The sequence below is a fragment of the Dendropsophus ebraccatus genome, chromosome 7 (genome assembly GCF_027789765.1).
Source record: "Dendropsophus ebraccatus isolate aDenEbr1 chromosome 7, aDenEbr1.pat, whole genome shotgun sequence".
NCBI classification, from domain to species: Eukaryota; Metazoa; Chordata; class Amphibia; order Anura; family Hylidae; genus Dendropsophus; species Dendropsophus ebraccatus.
In genome coordinates, this window is record NC_091460.1 from 100,329,028 (window position 1) to 100,353,585 (window position 24,558).

At 42.6% G+C, this 24,558-nt stretch overlaps 1 long non-coding RNA gene across 1 annotated transcript in view; it reads right to left on the reverse strand.

Moving 5' to 3' along the window:
- Positions 1–23,429, reverse strand: part of LOC138796924 (uncharacterized) — a 44,959-nt gene extending 21,530 nt beyond the window's left edge. The window contains exons 1-2 of the long non-coding RNA XR_011363851.1: positions 23,358–23,429; positions 9,883–9,965 (exon numbers count right to left, since the gene is read on the reverse strand). This is a non-coding gene — a long non-coding RNA (uncharacterized lncRNA). The remainder of the gene's footprint in view (positions 1–9,882; positions 9,966–23,357) is intronic.
- Positions 23,430–24,558: the final 1,129 nt, after the last annotated feature.

The following is a 24,558-nucleotide window of genomic DNA, read 5'->3' on the forward strand; positions in this document are numbered from 1 at the left end:
GAGAGGTGCCGGTGCATCTAACTACCTCCTCCCTCCCTCCCTGCTCAGTGCTGTGGGACAGATAGACACTACTACTCCTCCCATCATCTGCTCATAGTATGAGCAGATAATGGGAGAAGTAGTACCAGAGAGATCCCCAGCACAAAGCCCCCCCTCAGCTGACATCCACCTCTCAACCCTGCACGCACCGCACAGTTGCCGCCGGCGGTAACCTCCGAGATCCGGTCCCCATCAACAACCCCCAGCCTCCCCTACGGCTGCACAGCCACCACACACGGTAACCTCCTGCTCCTGGTCCCCATCAGCAACCTCCCAGCCTCCTCCACCGCCACACAACCTACTCACTTCCCTGCCACTACTGGACTGCCAGAACACTCCCGCCCCCGCGTCCTGCTGACACGGTCCCAGATGTCACCCTCAGCAGCTCTCATCATCCAGGACCGAATCAGCAGGACGCCGAGGCGGCAGTGATCTGGCAGTCCGGTACCGGCAGGGAAGTGAGTAGGACGTCGGCTGAGGGGGGGCACTTGGTGCTGGGGGATCTCTCTGGTACTACTACTCCCATCATCTGCTCATACTATGAGCAGATGATGGGAGTAGTAGTAGTGTCTATCTGTCCTGAGCAGGGAGGGAGGAGGTAGTTAGATGCACCGGCACCTCTCTCCCTCCCTGCTTGGTGCCCTCCATTTGGGGAGCAAGTGTCCTTGCTCCCTAAATTATTCCATACACATAGTTAATTAATAAAGTGTAGTTTTGACATTACATTACATACTCTATATACTTCAATACAGTCCATAGGCTTCTACATATACTGCGCCCCCTGCTGGACACCTGATTCGTGAAGTCACGGTTTTTGAGAGAATTTGAAGTCTCCACTAATCTCCTAAATTAAGGGAAATAGCCCTATATGTGCATTTTCCATAATTAATGTACATTTGGAATTTGTCTAAGTTTCCATAAGTAATAACATATTAAAAAATACTTTTGGCCAAACTTCTCCTTTAATTTTCTGTGTGTCATGTAAATGTTACTATGGTTAAAAGAATTTACAGTAATAACAAAGCAAAGCACTTCATTTTCTCTGCAATCTGCTTATCAGCCTGCTGCCTTTAAACTGACTACCGCTCTGTGCCGTTGCTCCTTGGGTGCTGGGAAAAGCTGGATCCACTCCTGGGAAACGAGGAGAAGGGATTACATAGATAACGAAGCGTTTGCTTCTAAAAAATTTTATCTCTAGAAATACTATTCAAAATATCTTATTTCCAACATCTTTCATTTTTATTGGTGGTGGGCAGAAATTAGAGATGAGCAAATTGAAGTTCCTAAACCAAGATTAATTCCAAGCTTTGCAAAAAAGTTTTTGCAAAGTTTGGAATAAATTTGAAAAGGTGGCAGCCACACCTCTAAAAAAAAAGAATAATAAAAAAAAAGGTTTTCTCAACTGTTCACGCTCCTCCAATGCCCTTCTCTGGGTCTTTGGTGTCTCTAGCTGCCCCCAGCCTGTTGTGCAATCACTAACTGAGACCAGTGAACAGTGATTGACTGAGTGGGCTGAGCCAATCACTGGCAGCTGGCTATTACTCCTGTGATGAGAGTGATAGCCCGCTCAGCCAATCACTGGCAGTGCTGTCCCGTCTCAGTTAGTGATTGGCTGAACAGGATTTTGCCGTCTGTTGGGGATATTGGAGAAGAAGGACATCAGGGGAGCGTGGACAGGTAAGTATATGAAAAAATGTTTTGAACCACACTAAAACAGCTAAACATCTGCAACCATTTAGCTGTTTCAGTGCAGTTTGTTTAAATAGTCCAGGCGATTTTAAGAAACTTTGTAATTGGATTTATTAGCCAAATAGGCCATTATCTGCATTTAAAAAGCCTTTTTTTCCCAGGTCCCCCCCTCCTTCCTCTTTTTTATTCACTGCAAAAAATCTGGAAATTGTGACTTGTTGCATCAGACACAACCCTGTCTGTTCTAGGGAGGAGGGAGGGTGGAGGAGGGAGGAGGGAGTTAGCCGACAGCAGAAAGCAGATAACAGAGGATTACACAACATAGAGGTGGGTGAACGCTGTAATCAGAGCTCAGAGAGATCAGTGGTGACTGTCAGAGGAGATAAAGGGTGAGGTATTTGTAGATTAAGATCACAGAAAAGCTAAAACTTAACCTTTATTCTTATCAATAAAAAAAAATATTTCCTTACCTAAACAATATACACAGTGATAATTACAAAATACAAAGTAGCGTCATCAAACCCAGATGATCGCTAAGTAAAAAGCCACTTTGCCAGCACTAGATAATAGAAGAGGCAATATACCTACGCTCGGACCGCCCTTCGTGTATGCAACCGATGTATGTGGCAGAGAGAGAGGTATAGACAACAGAGGGCGATAAGCAGACGGGTGGACACTACAGCGATACCAGCCGCGTTCATCATAGCGGAGCAGAGTCCATCATGACCACGGACATCAGTTATCTTTCCTCTATCGGGTCTCCTGACGATTTAAGGAAATGAAACGCGTTGAGACCACTTCTGTGGGGGGACAGATGAGTATATATCTATGTTACATCTGCTTCTCTTATTAGTTATTTAGTCCATTTTTTGCCAGCAGCAAAGTGTACACGCAGCCCCAATCAACAAGATATCACGGGTGAGCCCGGGCTGTCTGGAAGCGGGGCCTGGAGAGCATATTAGGCTGCGCAATCTCTGGAACACGGCAGTTTACCGTATCAGTGAGAACTGTGATTTATTTGTGTATATCTGAGAATCATGATCTATTTGTCTATCATTGAGAATCGCGGTTAATTTGTCTAGCCTGAGGTGACTGCAGGTGTACCCTTCCAGTGTCGGACTGAGTATTCCCCCCTTTGGAGTGGATAACCATAGGACATCATTGGTAGCCACTACATGTATGGGAGCTATCAGCGATACTGGATAAGGGTATTCAGCAATGTACTGTGCTGTAATTAATGCATGTTCATAATCTATTTATACCTAGGATTTTGGGAATATAACTGCCTAATCAACGGCTTACAGAACATATCGAGTAACGTCCTACATATATATCACACTGGGGTACTCTAAGATATCTATCCCTACAGCGTCACTATCTGAATCGTGATTAATTGACTGGGTACTGCATCACTAAGTGCGTATGCATTATCAGAGACATAAAAGTCTGCCACTTTTTGTTACATCAGGTGACAGACTGGTTGAGGATGTTTATTAATAACATCAGTTGTGTGCTATATACCTAGTATAGGAATTCTATCTCACTAGTACACACAGCCAGATAGGATACTTGGCCTAGTGAGATAGGTAGTTCCCTTCAGAATTAGCAGGTTATACTAGGAGCCAGGGATTAAGTTCCTGTGCGGGGCCGTACTTTTAAGTACGATCACTCTGCCTAGGGCAGGGAGAACAAGGGACTTTTAGCCTAGGGCAATACAGACCCCTCTATCTACGTCTGCTTATTGTCCTCTGTTGTCTATACCTCTCTCTGCCACATACATCGGTTGCATAGACGAAGGGCGGTCCGAGCGTAGGTATATTGCCTCTTCTATTATCTAGTGCTGGCAAGTGGCTTTTTACTTAGCGATCATCTGGGTTTGATGACGCTACTTTGTATTTTGTAATTATCACTGTGTATATTGTTTAGGTAAGGAAATATTTTTTTTTTATTGATAAGAATAAAGGTTAAGTTTTAGCTTTTCTGTGATCCTATTGGTTTAAGCTAGACGATTTATCCTTTTCTGTGAATTATTTGTAGATTAACTCTTTGTTGTCCTGTTTTGGTCCTTTTATTTAGCTTTCTCCATAGGAGAACAATGAAGACAGGGGGGAGAGATTCAAACTGCTTTTTCATGATAAAAATGCATTTTTCGGCTAATAAACCCAATTACAAAGTTTCTTAAAATCGCCTGGACTATTGATTTCTGCAAAAGAAAAATTCATGACAGTGATACTTTAACCCTTTAAGGACCAGGCCCAAAATGACCCAGTGGACCGCGCAAATTTGATCTTAGAAGGGGAGGAGTGAAAAACGGAAACACTAAGAGCTTTAGCACTTTCAGTTTTCTATCTACAAGTCATGTAAGTGCTTGTTTTTTACAGGAATAGTTGTACTGTGTAATGGCGTCTTTCATTTTACCATAAAATGTATGACGGAATCCCAAATATATTATTTATGAAGATATAAATAGGTGAAATCATAAAAAAGAATGCAATATGGTAACGTTTAGGGGGTTCCCGTGTCTACGTAATGCACTATATGGTAAAAGCGACATGATAAAATTATTCTATAGGTCAGCCCGAACACAACCATATGCAGGTTACACAGATTCTCTAATGTTATATATTTTTGTTTAATGAAATCCTTTTTTTTGGCAATTAATTATAAATAAAATAGCCCTATTGTGACGCTTATAACAGTTTTATTTTTTCACCTATGGGGCTGTATGGGGTGTAATTTTTTTCTGCCATGATCTCTAGTTTTTATTAATAACATATTTGTGAAGATCGGACGTTTTGATCACTTTTTATTATTATTTTTTATATATAATGTAACATTAAATCGGTAATCCGCGCACTTTTTTCCCTCTTTTCGTGTACGCCGTTTACCGTTTGCAATGACGCTTGTTATATTTTAATAGATTGGACAATTACGCACGCTACGGTATATTATATGTTTATTTATTTATTTATTTTTATATGTTTTTTTATATAATGGGAAAGATTTAGACTTTTATTGGGGGAGGGGTTTTGGGGCAGTGTGTTAGTGTTTTTAACTTTTTTTTTTTTTACACATTTGAAGTCCCTTTGGGGGACTTTTACGTACATTACTTTGATTGCTCACACTATGCAATGCTATGCCATAGGCATAGCATTGATAAGTGTTATCGGCGATCTGCTCATTGAGCCTGCCTGTGCAGGCTTAGTGCAGCAGATCGACGATCGGACCACACAGAGGCAGGTGAGAGACCTTCGGCAGTCCGTTTTAACGATCGGGACCCCCGCAGTCACACTGTGGGGGTCCCGATCGGTAAGTGACAGGGGACTCCCCCTGTCACTTACACTTAAAGCCGCGGTCGCTGCGTTTAAGGAGTTGATGACACGCGGCAGCGCGATCGCTGATTGCAGCCGGCCCCCACCTGCTATGAAGCGCGCTCCGCTCATAGCCGGAGAAACACCCAGGACGTATAGTTACGCCCTAGGTCGTCTGGGGACAGACTTCCATGGCGTAACTATATGCCCTGGGTCGTCTAAGGGTTAAGGTTCGGTTTGGTTGAATCACAACTTTACATTAAAGTTTGTGAACCTGCTGAACCAAACTGTTGAAATGTTCGCTCATCTCTAGTAGAAATCTTTGTCTTTGAAGATTTCCAGGAATCTTTGTTTCATCCAGATATAGTTTGGGTATAGTTTGGCCTAGGCCAGAGTATACCCCGGGGTATAAAATAGCCTAGGCCAGAGTATACTCCGGGGTATAAAATAGCCTAGGCCAAACTATACCCAGTGTGTAAAATAGTCTAGACCAAACTATACCTCGGGGGGTAAAGTAGCCTAGGCCAGAGTATACCCATCCAGGCCAGAATATCTCTATCTAATGTCGAACCAGGTCAGAATATACCCTGGGGGATAACCTCTATACCTGGGGGTGTAAAACTACCTAAGCTATGCTATATCTCTCCGGGTCATAATGTTATTACTTCACTGGTTTTCTCACCCCTGGCCCAGGCCACAGTATACCCCCGGGGATATATTTTCGTACCTAGGGGTGTTAAATAGCATAGGCCATACTATAAACCTGGGTATAGTCTAGCCCAGGCCACAGTATACCCCGGGGGATAAACTCTATATTTGGGGGTGTAAAACAGTCTAGGCCAGACTATATCCCTCCAAGTTATCATGTCACTGGTTTTCTCACTTTATCTCTAATTTCTTGAAAAGTGCGCAGATCTCTCTCTTTTTATTTTAATTATACTCGGATTCCCCCTTGTTGGGAAATACAGTACAGTGCATACATTAAACTGACAGTAGATGACTCTGTCCCATCAGTGCATCATCTGCACATTTTTCTTTTTTGGGCAGGAGGAGGTTTTTATAGGCTGCGCAAAATTTTGCAGTTGTTGCGCAAAAATCATCATTAGACGCAAGAGCCTTGATACATCTTGCACAATTTATTGCACAATTTATGCCTAAAGCTGGGTTCACACTGTGTTTTTTTAGTCCATTTTTTTCATCCTTTTTGCAAACCAAAAAGGATTGACAAAAGGATGAAAATGCATCTTTTTTAGCGTACAAAAAAAACTCCGTTAACCACGTTTTTTGTGTACGCTTAAAAATTGGATGCATTTTGATCCATTTTTTATTATGGAAGTTAATGGTTAAACACAGTATGAACCCGGCCTTATTAAGCAAAAGAAAAAAACGCCCAGTGCCAATCCTCCATCTGGTATTATGTGTAATCTGATTTTATTAAAGGGGTAGTGCGGCACTCAGCAATTATTCACAGAATAATACACATTACAAAGTTATTACAAAGCAGCAAAGTTATTACAAAGCAGCGTCATCAGCTGCTCAGCCGCGATTGGCTGAGCATAACTGTGCTCAGCCAATCGTGGCTGAGCACAGTTATGACGCGGCAGAGGGGGGCCGGCAGGAGCGGGTTGTCCGGCCTCCTGAAGATGACGTCTTTGAAGAAAATGGTGGACGGGGTCGATCGACACGGATCAGGTATGTATAGCGCACCACACTTCCGGGTACACGTGCGGGGGTGGGGGGACACGGGGAAGGGGGCCATTCACAGACATAACATACATTACAAAGTTGTATAACTTTGTAATGTGTGGTATTCTGTGAATAATTGCTGTGCGCTGCACTACTCCTTTAAAGAGTTTTTCAGTAAGAAAGAAAACCCAGTACATACAAACACACTATTGTGTGACCATTAGCAAACAAAATCAACCACTGCATGCAAGCGGGGATACACACAATAATGAGAACATAGGCGATATGGCGCAACTGTCCCCAAATACCCACAGAGCGTAACTTATTAAAAACGCCCAACCCATATACAATAATAGAACAACTGCATATAAGTATTCAAACATAAGAAGGAATGAATATGCAAATAAAGACTCGTATAGTGTCGGCATATGGCAAACGCCGACATTTTGCACAAAAGAAAAAAGAGAGGAAAAATAAAAGAAAGAAAAGAAAAAGAAACAAGAACAAATAAACAAGAAATCCGGGGGAGTTCCGAAACAGGATCCAGCCCCCCCACACCTTAGAGAAGGTCGCATTACGATCATTATCCTCAGCAATCAACTCTTCGTACCTGCTGATCACATTTAGCTCCGCAAGCCATTCCGTCATCTGGTATTACAGAAGCTTGTCAATCCTATTCACAGTCCAATAATCAGCACATACCAGAAAAATCCTTTGATAATTGCAATATATACTTCACAGCGGAAAAAATACAATTTTTCTTTTCACATATTTAACCTTGAGTGCACAATTCAGACGATTGCGAAGCAATACTGAGGTGGCACAGTCTCTTTAGCTCAGCTAAACTTCACATGGGACGTTTCACCAAAGGTGTTCAGCCTCGGAACAACGGTGCTAGTCTGCAACGTTTCAAGAGTCCATTCTCTTTGTCAAGCGGCCTAAACCCGGCCTAAGACAGCTTGTCTACAAAGCTACGCTAGGGTAGGATTTTGCGCAAAAAACGAAAATTTGCACCTGATAAATCTAATGAAAAGTAGTTAATAGAACAACCCTGCAAACATTAAAAAAAAAAAGGTGCAGGCAATTGGAAACTGATGGAAAATAGCACAAAACCCTTAATAAGTCTCGCATAGATATTTATGAAGTGCACAAAATCTCCAAACGCAATGATAAATGTCCCCTATGTGTTTAAATTTTTAAGATTTACATCAATAGCTTCTCACTGATCTCAACAGACAAAGCTGAATCCCCAATAAAACGAGGTGGTATGAATTAGCCTAGGCCAAAATATACCCAGGGTATATTCTAGCCCAGGCCATTTTAACCCCCGGGTATAGTCTGGGCTGGTTGTATACTCTGGCCTGTTACAACGGTACAGTTTTGTTTGGCACCCCCCATAATCATTTAAAATCTGTTATACATGGCCATTTTTACACTTTATGTTGAGTATTAGACAGTTGTCCAAACTAGAAACCAACATTTTGCGGCAGTAGTAGTCCATTATATGTTTCAGGGTTGGTCCTGAACCCTTCCACTGCTCCACCAAGCCTGGTGTGCATAGACAGTCAAAGATTAAGTGTAGCACTTCAAAAACAATTGTATAGATGTGACCCTGGACAAAATGTTAGCTGTCATATGTAACAGTTACTGAGTTGTTTTCTGTTTTAAAAAAAATTGAAAATTTAAACCTTTTTACCACAAACTCTATCCTACAGGAGAAGCTGGAAGTATTCAACATTATCTCATAAATTGATTTTTTTTCCAGAGTCTAATTCAGAAATCACTGCATCACGGCCAAACAAACAGATCTCATGAGAATATTGGCAATAAGACTGTAGAGCTCCAAAAAACTCAGCTACGCTGTATTAAGAATGAAAATTTGGCCCTCACTGACATTTGTCTATTTTTGGATGGCTTGGAAAGAGATAAGCCCTGGCAGCTGCCAGATGACTGATAAAGATACAGTCTTATTTTCCTCTTGATAAAAGAAAATATTATTTACTTGCCATTGTATGGAGTGAGGTGAATTAGGGTTATTTGACCTGGAGTTTGCTAAATGTTTTGGGACTCTAGTCCGGTTTGGTTAACTCCTTCACTATTGATGCACATTCCCACATGACCGATATTTTCATCATAACGATTGCAGTGTATTGCCCAGTATAGGAGCTCTGCTGTCTATGACACCAGAGCTCAGTCCAATGGTGACACTTTAACCTTGTAGGTGTCACAGTCACCTGAAACATTTTTGCCTGACAAAGAGACTGTTATGGTCTTGAAAAGCATTGCCTTGTATGTGTCAATAAATTATTTATTTTCGATAGCAGTGTCATTCTTGATATTAAAGGATTTAGGGAGTAGAAGATAGAGAAATAAATTGCTTTATATGCAGAAAATTTGCTATTTTTTGTTTTTAGCAGACACCAAGAGTAGCTTATGAAGGAAGTGAGGAAGTTGGGATTTTTTTCTGATTTGGATATAAATTGGTGTAAATTGGTATTGCTATCATTGGATCCAACATTGAATTTGGAACAGAGTTTCAGGTTGTTAAGGAGAAGAGTTGGTTCAAGTGTTAAGGTATACAGCTATCATCGAAACCAACAAGTATGTAGAACTAAATATAATTCTTAAGTTAAAGAAGATCAGAGACCAAATACAAGCATGGAATAAATTGCCCCTATCTAGAGTAGACAAAATACCATTATGAAAAATGATTTGTCTTTCTCAATTCTTGTACATCTTTTCCAATTCACCAGTTTTTATAAATAAAAGTATTTCAAGGAGGTTGAGAGCATAATAAATTAGCTTTTTTGGAATCGAAAGAAAGTGAGGCTAAAATTTGATATTTTGACATTCCAGAAAAACTAGGGGGTAGTAGGTGTACCTAGTATAGTTGGTTACTTTTTGGCTGTTTATATAGTTTGGTTAAAAAATGGAGAGAGGTTGATTTTCTGGTGAATTGGGTAAAAGATCTAAAAAGAAATGCCTTAGATATTTTGAGATACTAGAAATGGAGCTGCAAACAGGATACCATAATAACACACTATATGGATTATTGGTAAAGGCTTGGAAACAAGTAAGGAGTTTGGCCGGGTTAAGGGTGCATTAGAGTTTACTCCATTGCTAAGTAATAGTGGACTACGAGAAGAAGGGAGGTTACCTGATCCAGGATATTGGATCTCACAGAGGTTTCTGACAGTATCCCAGTTTTGTGGGGAAGGGAGGATAAACGCATATGAAGAGCTAAAAACAAGGGGAGATATGTCAGTTGAGATACCTACAAATGTATAAAACATTCATCACAATAGAAAATAAGGAAGACTAGTGGTAAGATGTTCCTATTTGATAACACGAATGATCAATATTGAGGGTAAAATAGTAAAATATATATATATATATATATATACACACACATATATATATATATATATATATATATATATATATATATTTATATATACATATATATAGGAAATGCATGAGATGCACGTTAGAGGGAATGGATCTGGATGTAACCTAATTTAGGTGTTCTAGAATAAGGTATTTAAATGATTAGAAAATGTATATGAAGTGTTGGTGGAAAATAAATATACTTTTGAACTATTAGGAGATCTAAGGAATAGATAGATAGAACAAGATCCCCAGCTTATGGTATACAGCAAAAATTGTGCTCTTAGGGTCATTTTACATGGCCCGGTATTAAAGTGTACCTGTCGTTATAACTTCCAAACTCAACAATCAACAGTAGATGTGATATCATATAAAGCAAGTTTGCAATATACATTCATTATTTTTGTTGTTATCATGCTGTAACACAAAGCTGAACTTACCAGAAATCCAGGTCTAGTCTCCCGAAGGCAGATTTTCTGGTTGAAAAAAAGAGACTAAACACAGGAATTCCGGCCAGTACAGAAAGTCATGGCTCAATATGTCTGTCAATCACATGACTGCCTTCTCTCAGAGTGTTCAGATGGGATGGGATGAGATGGAATACACAGGACTTCCTTTTTTTGACTCTTTCCTGTTTTTTAAGGAAAAAAGAATCAGAAAACAGGAAGTGCTGTGTTTTCCATGATAACTAAAAAAAATTATGAATGTAAATTGCAAATTTGCTTTATATCACATTTACTGTTAATCGTTCCCTGTTTGCTGTCTGTGCTACTACACGTACAGACATTGAGCGGGGAGAAGCAGGGGTGACAGGGAGAAGCAGGAGGGTCTGCCGCCGTTCCTATTATGCAGAACGGCGGTTCTATTGTGTAAGAGAGCATTTTTTAAGACAACAATCAGCCAACATTGTGCATGATCTTAACATGATCTATTACACCAAACAATTATTTCCCGACATTTGTTTGGTGTAATAGAGCCCTTAGTCATAATTTGATATAATTTGTAGTCTATGCACGTCTCTGAACACTGTCTGAACACAGTTCTAATCCTTCTGCTCTCCTAATTTATTTATCTCCCACACTTGTCTTTTTCCTGCTAAGTTCCCTCTGGCAACTTTACAGTAAACTTCTCTTTTGCTTAGGTGATTTGCTGGTTCTTTCACTATCTCTTGCTTTGCCTGTTTCAGTGTGTCTGGCCCAATAATGTCCTGGACTGGGTCCCTGATCTCCTATAAAGTGTATCAGTTCCCTGATATCCACTCTGGCTATAAGACTTTATCAAGCAAGCTCAACTTTCCTGCGTATTCCACTCCTGTATTGTTTTCTGTGCTTTCCTCACCTCTTTTCTGTTACCCAACTGTTCTATTCGATCCTGTTTTCTGTTTTTGTACTTTGCTGCCCATTTGGTTCTGACCCAGGCCTGTTGACCTCCCCTGTATGTAAATCTGTCTCTTTTTCTGTGCATCAACGTAGCCTCAAGAAGGAACCGTCTCCAATGTTGTCCACAGTCACCTAGGACTGTTGAGGCAGGTAGGCAGGGTCATGTGGTGGGACCAGGTTAGGGCTCAGTGTCTGTGTCCTAACTCACCCCTTTACTCGTCATAACCGAACCTACAGTCGTGTCAAGGACACTATCTATCATAGAATGGAAGAAAATAGGTAGGAATATAATGAGATATGAGGAGTTAAAAAAAATAAAAGCTGGCACACAAGATTAAGGGAATGTAATAGGGAATGGATACAATATTGGAGGGATCTAGATGGCTAGACTATGCTTATTTTTTTTTTCACCACCAGGGGGTGATGAGGGATTGGGATGGTTTAGAGTTAAGAGATTAAAGGTGTATAATATTGTGAAGGTAGACCGAAACCAAATTGTAATTGGAAGGGTATGATCCGAAAGTGCTGGAAGGAATAGAGAGTTAAAGGATGGGAGAAGGGAGCAATGTCGCTGCCTTATTCTCCAATCAGATGGGAATGGAAGGTGCTAGGGTAGGGAAGTGGAAAGAATAGAAAAATTCAGGTTATTTTAGACAGAGAGGGGTGAGTGCCTTGACTGAATAAACATGTTGGTAGAATGGAATTGTACAGTCTTGGCCAAAAGTTTTGAGAATGACACAAATATTATATTTTCACATGATCTGCTGCCCTCTGGTTTTTATGTGTGTTTGTCAGATGTTTTTATCACATACAGAAATATAATTGCAATCATATTATGAGTAACAAAAGCTTATATTGACAGTTAGAATGAGTTAATGCAGCAAGTCAATATTTGCAGTGTTGACCCTTCTTCTTCAGGACCTCTGCAATTCTCCCTGGCATGCTCTCAATCAACTTCTGGACCAAATCCTGACTGATAGCAGTCCATTCTTGCACAATCAATGCTTGCATTTTGTCAGAATTTTTTTTTTTTTTTTTGTCCACCCGTCTCTTGATGATTGACCACAAGTTCTCGATGGGATTGAGATCTGGGGAGTTTCCAGGCCATGGACCCAAAATCTCTATGTTTTGTTCCCTGAGCCATTTAGTTATCACTTTTGCTTTATGGCATGGTGCTCCATCATTCTGGAAAAAGCATTGTTGATAGCCAAACTGCTCTTGGACGGTTGGGAGAAGTTGCTCTTGGAGGACATTCTGGTACCATTCTTTAATCATGGATGTGTTTTTAGGCAAGACTGTGAGAGAGCTAATTCCCTTGGCTGAGAAGCAACCCCACAAATGAATAGTTTAAGGATGCTTTACAGTTGGCATGAGACAAGACTGGGGGTAGCGCTCACCTCGTCTTCTCCGAATAAGCTGTTTTCCAGATGTCCCAAACAATTGGAAAGGGGATTCATCAGAGAAAATGACTTTACCCCAGTCCTCAACAGTCCACTCCCTGTACCTTTTGCAGAATATCAGTCTGTCCCTGATGTTTTTTCTGGAGAGAAGTGGCCTTGCTCCAAGAGTCTCCGCCTCACAGTGCGTGCAGATGCACTCACACCTGCCTGCTGCCATTCCTGAGCAAGCTCTGCACTGCTGGTAGCCCGATGCCGCAGCTAAAACACTTTTAAGAGATGGTCCTGGAGCTTGCTGGTCTTTCTTGGGCGCCCTGGAGCCTTTTTGGCAACAATGGAACCTCTCTCTTTGAAGTTCTTGATGTTGCGATAGATTGTTGACTGAGGTGCAATCTTTCTAGCTGTGATACTCTTCCCTGTTAGGCCATTTTTGTGCAGTGCAATGATGACTGCACATGTTTCTTTATGGTGCGTTCACACCTACAGGATCTGCAGCTGATTTTCTGCAGCAGATTTCAGTTAAATAACTGAACACAGCATCAGATTTGATGCTGTGTTCAGTTATTTAACTGAAATCTGCTGCAGAAAATCAGCTGCAGATCCTGTAGGTGTGAACGCACCCTTAGGCTACAAACCCACTTGGCGGGTCTGCAGCGAGTCCCCTTGCTGCGTATTTGCAGCGAGACTCGCTGCAGATCCCGGCCCTATACTTTTAATGGCAGACAAACACGCAGCAGGGATGTACATCCCTGCTGCGAGTTTGTCTGCAGCCCACCCCATTAACCCTGCCGGAGCTGATACTTCACCTGATCCCGGCTCCGGCGGTTCCCGATATCTTCAGCAAGCCGGAGCGGGGACCAGGTGAAGTATATGCTCCAGCCAGCCGCCCGCAGCCCCGGCCGCCCGATCGCCCCCCCCGCAGCACCGATCGCACGCCCCCCGCTTGCACGCCGCCCCCAATCGCAGCCCCGGCCGCTCGATCGCCCCCTGGCAGCACCGATCGCCCCCCTGCAGCCCCCATCAGGGGGGGCGATCGGGCGGCCGGGGGTGCAGGGGGGCGTGCGAGCGATCGGTGCTGCGGGGGGCGATTGGGGGGGCGTTCGATCGGTGCTGCGGGGGGGGGGGGGCGATCGGGCGGCCGGGGGGGGGGGGGGCGATCGGGCAGCCGGTGCTGCGGGCGGCTGGCTGGAGCATATACTTCACCTGGTCCCCGCTCCGGCTTGCTGAAGACATCGGGAACCGCCGGAGCCGGGATCAGGTGAAGTATCAGCTCCAGCGGCCGGGGGGTTAATGGGGTGGGCTGCAGACAAACTCGCAGCAGGGATGTACATCCCTGCTTCGTGTTTGTCTGCCATTAAAAGTATAGGGCCGGGATCTGCAGCGAGGGTTTGTAGTGGGTTTGTAGCCTTAGAGATAACTATGGTTAACAAAAGAGAAACAATGATGTCAGTAACAGAGGCGGCTGACTGGCTGAGCGAACTTGAAACATCACGCCTCAAGCCCGCATCAGAGACCAGGAAGCGGCCGGGCAGCGGGGACCGGAACGCCGCGACACGGGACCCGCAGCTGAAAACGGAGAGGTGAGTGGACTTTGTTGCCCTCAGCCACTTCCTCCCCGGCCATATAAAAAAAAGCCCCTAGGCCGGAGTACCCCTTTAAAATATCTTTTGGAGAGGGTCGGAAAGTGAGGCAGGGACATGTTAGGGTATAGATGATAAGACAAAAAATATACTAGAGATTAAAGGTGGTGGAATATACCATTATAATAGAGATGAGCAAAGCAGTCGAAAATTCACAAATATTAGGTTGGATTTGCGAATAATTGCAAATTGCACTCAAATTAATCTAATTAAAACAGCCAAACTATAGTAGCTACAATACTGGGAATCAGTAGTCAATCATGGAGCCAGCAATTATCTGAAGAGTCATCAGTGTAACAGATTTGTCTGAAGCTTTATGGCTGATGGTCCACCAAAGGAGACTTGTGGGCAGGACACGGTAGCAGGGATTAGCCATTCATATGGGAAGATATTGATTGTACTGTGAGGTTTTTCTGCAATCATTTGTTCAAGGTGTACCATCAAGAACAACAGTCTGGGTCCCCAAGAAGTTTGAAGGAACCTGGGCAATCAACAACCATGACTGCTAGTAGAAACGAGAGCTGCAGCATTAGCCACAATAGCAGGTTCAATCTCCAGTTACTCATGAGGGACTTTCTCAAACCAGCAGACGAAGAAACCAGTCAGCTCCACACTCAAGTCTCCCTCTAGAAGCAGCTGAAATTCCAGGTCAAGTCATACTTGGAGTCACCCCTGCTCTTAAAGAGAACCAATCACGGGCAAAAATGAATTTTTTTTTATTCCCTAATTAGATGTAAATCTTAATTTTAACAATATTTGTAAATATAATTAATTAATTTTAAAGCTGCGTTTTTAAAATATTCCTGTTTTACTTTCCTGCCTCGCGCCGGCTCTTTTCAAAAGAGCCGGCGCGAGACAGGAAACTCTCGTCATGCAGAGCGGCAGCAAGGCCGGTGGGGGCCCGCCATCTTGATGACGTCACTTGCGTTCCACCGCTGGAACGCAAGTCACGTCTTCAAGATGGCGCCCCCCCCCCCCCGGCCTAGCTACACCAAACAAGCGGATTAGGTAAAGTATAAGACTGTAAAGGCAGTCTGTATCTTCATGAAGTCTATTTATGAAGATACAGACTGCCTTTGCAGTCTGTATCTTATGCCTTACCTACTACTCTGTGCCGGTGCAGCAGGGCCGGCGCCGCCATCTTGATTGCGTCTTTGCGTTCCACCGCTGGAACGCAAGTTACGTCATCAAGATGGCGGCGCCGGCCTTGCTGCACAGAACGGAGGATTTGGTAAAGTAGAAGATACAGACTGTAAAGACAGTCTGTATCTTCATAAATAGACTTCATGAAGATACAGACTGCCTTTACAGTCTGTATCTTCTACTTTACTTACTCTGTTCTGTGCAGCAAGGCCGGCGCCGCCATCTTGATGACGTAACTTGCGTTGCAGCGGTGGAACGCAAAGACGTAATCAAGATGGCGGCGCCGGCCCTGCTGCACCGGCACAAAGTAGTAGGTAAGGCATAAGATACAGACTGCAAAGGCAGTCTGTATCTTCATAAATAGACTTCATGAAGATACAGACTGCCTTTACAGTCTGTATCTTCTACTTTACCTAATCCTCTGTTTCTGTGCAAGCAAGGCCAGGCGCCGCCATCTTGATGACACAACTTGCGTTCCAACGGTGGAACGCAAATGACGTCATCAAGATGGCGGCGCCCGGCCTTGCTTACACAGATACGAAAGAGTAGGTAAGGCATAAGATACAGACTGCAAAGGCAGTCTGTATCTTCATAGATAGACTTAGGGAAAGATATACTTTAATATTAGAGACAGTGAAATTTAGATGATAGGTTCTCTTTAAATATTTTGGACGTTTGGGGCAGAGAAGATCCACATCTGGCCCTGCCTGGCAGAGTTCTCTCTGACCCTGCTGTCCTGCCCAGCCAGCAGTGTGGTATCTGAAAGGATATTTAGTGCGGCAGGGGCCATTGGGAAACCAAGGAGGACGAGGCTGTTTTGCCCCAGTGTGAAGAGGCTGACTTTTATCAAATTGAACCAAGCCTAGATAGGACCGGATTGCAGCACCCCTATGCCTGATGTTAAAGACTGCAACATCATCTCAATGCATCCACAAAGTGCACCATGCAACCCATGCCCAAAAAATTATTAAGCAGTGTTATGCAGGCACAACTCCCCATGACTATGTTTCTCAAAGAGGATATTTTTCTTATTATTATGATAGCCATGGGGTTTTTATTCACTGGCACTTGTGACAAGGAATAGTAGTATTCATGTCCCATTTTTATGGACATGCATGGTGACTGGCTGATAAATGTTCTTGGGGTTTTTACAGTATCACGATGATACTTAACTGTTGGTTCACCAAAGGGTACTTGTTTTGTTAGTCTTTAACAGCTCTTGTGGTTTCTTGAGTGGCATAAGGCTATAAAAAGGTTTCATCATGGAGTATATATCATGGAGGATGATTTCTTCTAACTGTGATATAACCACCTTCTAAAACTACTACCAGCTGCAATTTGTAGCTGAAAGGTAGGTTAGCTTTCTTGATTTAGCATGCATTCACACGTGAATGGTTGAGGGAGCTAAATAAATGAAGAGGGAGTCAAATAAGGTATATATAGTGACTTGTTATGTTGGACACTGGCTTCACACCACCAGTGACTTGGTATAATGCCCACTGAGCACCCAATGATTTGTTATACTGGAAGCTGGTTTTACACCACCCAGTGACTTGGTGTAATACACACCCAGGACCCAGGAACTTGTGATACTAGACATTGGCTTCACACCACTCAGTGATGTAGTATAGTGCAGGTTAGGTGCTCTGTGGCAAATGGTTCTCAACCACCAATACACCACCAACCGATACAGAGAGAGTGCCGTGGTTTACTTTTTCTGTATCTTCACAGCACCCAGTAACTGGGTATAATGCACAACCAGCACCCAGTGACTTGGTAAAATGCCCACCTAGCACCCAGTGATTTGGTATAATGCACACCCAGCACTTATTGACTTGTTATACTGGACACTGGTTTCACACATCCAAGTGGCTTGGTATAATGCAAACCCAGAACGCAGTAACTTGGTATATTGCCCACCCAGCACCCAGTGACTTGTTCTACTGGACACTGTCTTCACAGCACCCAGGACACGGACCATTTAGAGCGGTCATGTGTACACATCCTAAGAGTGAGGAGGAGGCTCTTGTGATCTACCTGATAATGAGTTGTCTGCCACCCACAGCACACCCGGGGTACACACAAACCTACCGCCAGCACCACATACAGTGTATGCATGTGTTGTGGGTGGTAGGCCTGTGTGCGCTGCGGGTGATAGCCCTGTATGCCGTGGGGGTGGTAGGCCTGTATGCGCTGTGGGTGGCAGCCTTGTATCTCACGCAGGCGGTAGGCCTTTGTGCACAGCGGGTGGTAGCCTAGTATGTGCTGTGGAATCTGCATCCAGGAGTTACTTAACTATTTAAAGTTAACCATTCAAAAGTGACAGCGCCATTTAAATGGCCCTTTTGCCTTTTATTAGTGGTCCAGTGGTTCGGGGATCCTAACATGGATTGATAGCTTGTACTCTTTTAACCATTTAAATGCTGCTGGTAAAACTGACAGCGGCATTTAAATAGTTCTGCCGTCAGTCATTAGCGATCCAGTAGTTTGGATCAGTTCCCTGGAGTGAAATGGCAGGGAACTAATCCCTTCTCAGTGCAGCCTAAGACTCTTTAGTCCTCCCGTGGCTGCCTGACTTGGCAATTCATATTTGGGGCAATTCATATCATCATGCGCCCTTGGCGTACACCACAGAAAAGGTGCACATTTTTTCCGTGGCATATGCCAGCCATATCCCGCCATATCTCCTTCTGCACTTTATTTATCTAGGTTTACGAAAAGTTAATGACCTGGTGTAAGTGTAGATTTTTGCAATATGCCTGCACAGGGCCTGCCAGCTTTATTTAAAGGCATGTGCCTCTTTGTAAATCTGTCCGGGGGAAAAGGGGGCAGGGCTTTATTTAAGGCTGCATACTTGTATGCCAGTCTTGATAAATGTCCCCCTTGGTATAGACTCACTGAGCATATGGTCCAATCGCAAAGTGGCTAGCCAATAGCCACGCCATGCAAAATTATGCAGACCTAAGCAATTGCACTATAATAATATAGGTTGTTATGTGGAAGTAGGTGCACTTCTGTCAGTATAATCCTGTATGTGTACTGTAAGTCTAAAAGTGTCTAACATGTTTTGTACTGTATCTCTGTACAGCTTAATATGCGTATACACTGAGGTATATCATAATTGTACAATGGTTAAAATTCTCTGTATTCTGACCTCTGGTGGATACTCTGTATGAGAAGTGGGTCCTATGAGCCTCCCAGGTAGTTTTTCAGAGTTCTATGGAAGGAGTCCCCAAATCCAACTTTCTCACACCATAATACTAGAAAAAAACTAGTCAGTTGTAGTCTGATCTAGATCAGTGAAGAAGCTACTATGAGCTTCTCTCTGACAGCACACCAGGCTCCACCAGTGAGCCATTGCAGTTAGTCAGCTCTATGTCATTCACAGTGAATCTCAAGGCATCATGGGGAATAAATGTACACCCTAAAGTTATGTTCACACAAGTAACAGAAAACGGCCATTGTACTGAGTGGCAAACAACGACATTACATTATGACGACATACATTATGTGAACAACGACCATTCTTTTCATACTACAATAATTTGCATTGAGGTTAATGCAAACAACCGCCATTGTTTCACACAAAGTATTACCACTCAAAATAATGATCATGTCAATTATTTCCGGCCATTTTCCATAGACTTCAATGCAATTTTCTTTTAAAACAATGTCTCTTGTTTGATCCTCAGAACAACAGCGCTTGTTTATAGATTGTGTGAACATAGGCTAAAGCAGCATCCATTCCATGCTGATAAAGTATCTACTAAAAATCCATATTCCACCTTTGAGAGGAAGAGTATCATCCTAAGAGAAAAGAAAGCACAACTGCCCCTAAGTTCTTCTGAATCTCAGAACTAACCACTTCTAGTTGACTTCGGTCCTATACATGCAATAAAGAATCATAGTGCAGCCAACCATAGGCAAACAAAGTCTTTAAGTAGTCTTATTTACCACAGGCAGACAAATTGTGAAGACCCCTGATAGTAAAGCAAATTTATATCTGGACTGTCTTAAGAGTCTCTATGTACTTATAAGACTGAACCTACTTTTAATATCTCCCAGAGACTGTGGGAAAAATTTACGAAATGTCAAGGTGCAGATTTGCCCCTTCTCCCTGGCGTATGCCTGCCGTATGCCCCGTTCGCCCGATGGGTGGCCTGGGGGAGCTTAGGGGGGCCTGATAAGGCGGGGAGGAGGCGTGGTCCCCTCCCGCTCCTCATTTATCATGATTTACACCTGCTTGCAGGTGTAAATCATGATCGAAATCTGCACCTGCTTCCAGCAGGTGTAGATTTAGTACGCCGGGCACAGGTTTGGGCACCCGGACGGCCAGATTCGACAAGAGGCATGCGCCTCTTATTAAATGTTACCATGAAAAGGGGGCGGGGCCTAATATAAGACCCTCATACTTGTACGCCAGTCTTCATAAATCCCCCCCCATATCTTGTATTGGCTTGCACAGACATAACTTCTTCTATCATTTATGGTTCAGGTTAACAACTATGTAGGGTACAATTTACTTGCACTAAAATAAGGTGGTGTCACATAGCAAAGAAGGTAAAACCAGATGTTACATAATTACATAGTTAGTCGAGATGAGTGAACTTTTGAAATGTTCAATCAGATCAGTTCGCCGAACTTCTTCATGAAGTTCGGGTTTGATCTAAACCAGTAGGAGAAGGATTCATCTCTCCGACAATGCAGGATAACTCACGGATCCACGCTCCTGCTCCTCTCCTCCTCTGTCGATGCGCACACTCTCCCATTTAGATTTGAAGGGCCAGTGCACCCTTGATTGGCTGCAGCCTGCCGCCTTTTATTATTTAAACCCTGGCTTCACCTGGCTCTCCTGTTGGAGCCTCTGTTATTGCAACCTTGCATAGTGGTCCCTGTGTGACTGTTGCCTAAGTTTCAGCTGTGAGTTCTGCTGCAATCCAGCCTGCCTGTCTATGTGTCTCCTGCTGCTGCTCCAGGGAGGTGACGTGACAGAGAGGTCTTTTCATGGGCCGTCCTCTGAATTATCTCTATTCTTTTACTTCTGGAGGTCTGCCGTAGAGGGTGCAAGGGGGCTGTGTCTCGGTAGTTAATGGTGGTACTTGTAGTTACCTCGGGGCTCTCTCTATTAGGGTATATGCACACTGAGCAATTCTCAATCAGAATTTAAGCCCCCCATTGACTTCTATAGGATTCCTCTAGCAGATCTACAGCAGAAAATTCTGCTCGGAAATTCTGCAGTGTGAACAACAGAGCAGAAAACTCATTGAACACAATGGAACTTTGCTCTGTACATATTTTACGGGAGGAATTTTAAGCTGAAATTCCTCTTCAATTCCTCACCTAATTCCTCGCCTTTTCCTCAGTGTGCACATACCCTCACTGTTGTCTGAGGTTGGTGGAGACGGCCTTAATGTTGGTGAGATGCACAACATTTTTCATGAAAAAATGATAATATTAGCATTTTTCTCATGTTAAATTTTCTGAGGTCACAATGCAGGCTTAATCATGTGATAATTCTATGTGTACTTTTTAATATATTTTTTTCTACATCTATTATTATATTGGGGGCTATGGGGAATGTGTGTATTTTCCTTTTTTTTTTTTTTTTTTTTACTTTATTTTATTGTCCCACCATGGGGGCTTCACTTTGGTATAGCCTGATTACAGGCATATTGCACTGCAGTGCTGACCTGCACTGCAATGCAATATAACTGTGATAGGCAAAGCTAACCTGGCTCAACCTTTGGCTACGTTTACACACTGTACAAATTTCATTAACAACGTCCTTTCTTTTTAAGGCCGTGGTTAATGGAATTTTTACTTTTTAACTGATTTCCATAGAACCACGGCCGTAGTGGTGCACACAGTCCATCCACTACAGCCATTGTGATCATATCTATTTTCTACAGCTGGAGTAGCGCTGACAGCGGCCGTAGTCTGAAAAACACACAGTTTTAGATTTGCTACAGTTTTGCTAGATTTGCTATGCCGTAGTCTGCAGTGTAATACAATGGCCATATAAGACTACAGCCACTGTATTACATTGTATAAGCATAGCCTTAGGCTGCAGTTAGGACCGTATTACACAGGACGATTATTGTGCGAAAAATTGTTATATTGTTTGAATTTAAACGATAATCGTTCTGTGTAATTGCAGGCAACGATTAGAAAATCGTTCGTATGTCGCTGATCGTTGATTTAGATCTGAACCTAAAATTATTGTTAATTGTGCGCTAATCGTTCGCTGTAATTCCACATTCTTTCGCTCAGGTTCCACGTTTTTTCACTAATCGTTCAGTGTAATTGCACATTGTTCATTGTTTTGCTGGGATCAGGAGGAGTAAACGATCATAATAACGATCGTATCTAAGGGTCCATTTACACAGATTATCTGCCAAAGATTTAAAGCCAAAGCCAGGAATGGATTTGAAAAAAGGAGAAATCTCAGGCTTTCCTTTATGACCTGATCTCTGTTTATAGTCTGTTCCTGGCTTTGGCTTCAAATCTTTGGCAGATAATCAGTCAGATAATCTTTCTGTGTAAATGGACTCTAACGATTATCATTCAGGTTAACGATAAACAATCTTGTTTGCGATCGTTTATCGTTAGTCATTAATTGTTAAAAATCGCTCTGTGTAATAGGACCCTTACACAGACAGATTTATCTGACAGATTATTGAAGCCAAAACCTGGAACAGACTATAAACAGTGAACAGGTCATAAAGGAAAGACTGAGATTTCTCCTCTTTTCCAATCCATTCCTGGCTTTGTCTTAAAAAATCTGTCAGATAAATCTGTGTGTGTGTAATTGCAGCCTTAGGCCACGTTCACACCCTGTATTTTAGCAATAAACAATAGCCGTTGTTTATTGACAACAATCGATTACATTAAAGTGTATGGAACAACGGCTGTAGTGTATACACCCTGTATGTACTATGGCAGTTGTTCTCTGCAAATTAATTGACAGCATATTTTGTAAAATAGGCTGTGCTCCCAGTGTAAAGTACGGCTCCTGGACGTAATTTGCACTGTGGTCTATGGCAAATTGGAGTGCAGGCAATTCCAATTAAAATGAAGTGATGTTCATCCGGACATTATTGGCTGGTGAACTTGTCAGACACTGATCGTTGTTTGACACGGCCGTGGTGTGGCTTTTATGGGAGTGCCTTCCGGTGCTGCTCTCTGCTCGCCATGCTGACTGCTTATAAGATCTCTCCTCCCACTAAGGCCACGGTCTCTCATTCTGGTGATGTGTGGATGTTCCGGCAGTAAACTTCAGACCCCACATGGCAGTTACAAAAGAAGTTTGGTTCCCGGCTTTGCAAACTTTTGTTCCCTTGTGGAGAGACAGGTCTTGCTTCTTCCCGTGCTTTGGACAAACCTGCTACACTATATTAAAGGACAGTGACCTGGCGAAGACTTTGAGCTGTAATAACACTAATAAAAGTGATTAGGGATAATCCCATGCTCATGCCACTGTACAAAAACATCTTAAAAACATTTTAAAACACAATTTTTTTAAAGGTTTGATCAAACTTGGCCAAATATTCAGTTCTAAAGTTCTAAACAAATCTGGAATTATCAGGTTCGGTTCGCTCATCTCTAATAGTGAGTATCGTTGAAAAAAGACACATGTCCATATAAGTAAAGGATAACAAATGTGCTGTTTTTAGTGAAGTAGCTTACGTCAATGTATCATTTTATCTTCCATATGTATCTGATTACTTCCTGGTCTCCTCTCTGAAATATAAACCCACTGTTGGCATGCAAGAAGTGTAGACACTTTCCCACAATCCCCCTTGCTTGCATGTGAAGTGAAACCAACTGCCAGTACTAATGAGACAGATCATGTGACTGCGATTGACCTAGGCATGAGTGACCCAACCTAGTGTATGCCTGGCAGGCTGTAACAGGTTATCAAACAAAGCAGCACATGGGGGATTAGTGGGTTTATATCTCTCAAACAATACATTTCAAGAAATGCTTGTAAACTTGAAATATGTTACATTTAACAAAATGCATCAGTATAGAACTAGCTGTCTTCGTAACACCACCCCTTTAACACCATAGTCACATGTGCACCCAGATATCACCACTATAGAATTGCCTGGAGTCAAGGGTTATTCCCAATACATGCAGACCCCATTGATAAAAAAAAAAAAAAAAAATGTCATGGCCACTAGAAAGGTGCCCTGGGCTCAGCTTTGGCCCTTAAACTACTGTGACAAAAAAAAACCCAAGAATATTACAACACCCAAATGGCTCTACACAACATGTACCGTTTCCAGTGTATACCACACAATCATGATCACCTGACTCAGTAGACAATTCATTGGGACATTTACATAGCAACTGTTACAAACAACTAGAAGATAGGAGAAGGCAAACCTGTCAGAGCTAACCTCTTTTGAAATTACCACAATTCTACCAATGTTATCGGTTCATTAAGACAGCACCACTTTCTGAAAAGGACCTGGACTGAAGAGTTACCTGAGAGGGACTTTGACAAAAACTCTTTTAGCTACCAGGTTGTTTGGGACTGTATTGTTATGTGTGCAGAGAATTGTGTGATGTACACAATGCACATTGGCAGCCATACAGTAGGTAACTGCATTAGTAAAAAAAGTACTGGTGTAGCAGCCACGAGAATCTACAATGATGCAGAGTAGCACCCATATTGTGTGACTAGTACAACCATGTATGTGACAGGTGGTAGCTACCCAGAGATCATTGGTAGCACAACACAATGTACAAAAGCAAACAATTATTTTGGAACACTCTTAAGGCCCTATTCCACGGAACGATTATCGTCCATAAATTCGCTCCAACGACCGCTCATTAACGATTTTTAAACGTTTTTTTTGCTAGCGATAACACATAACACATG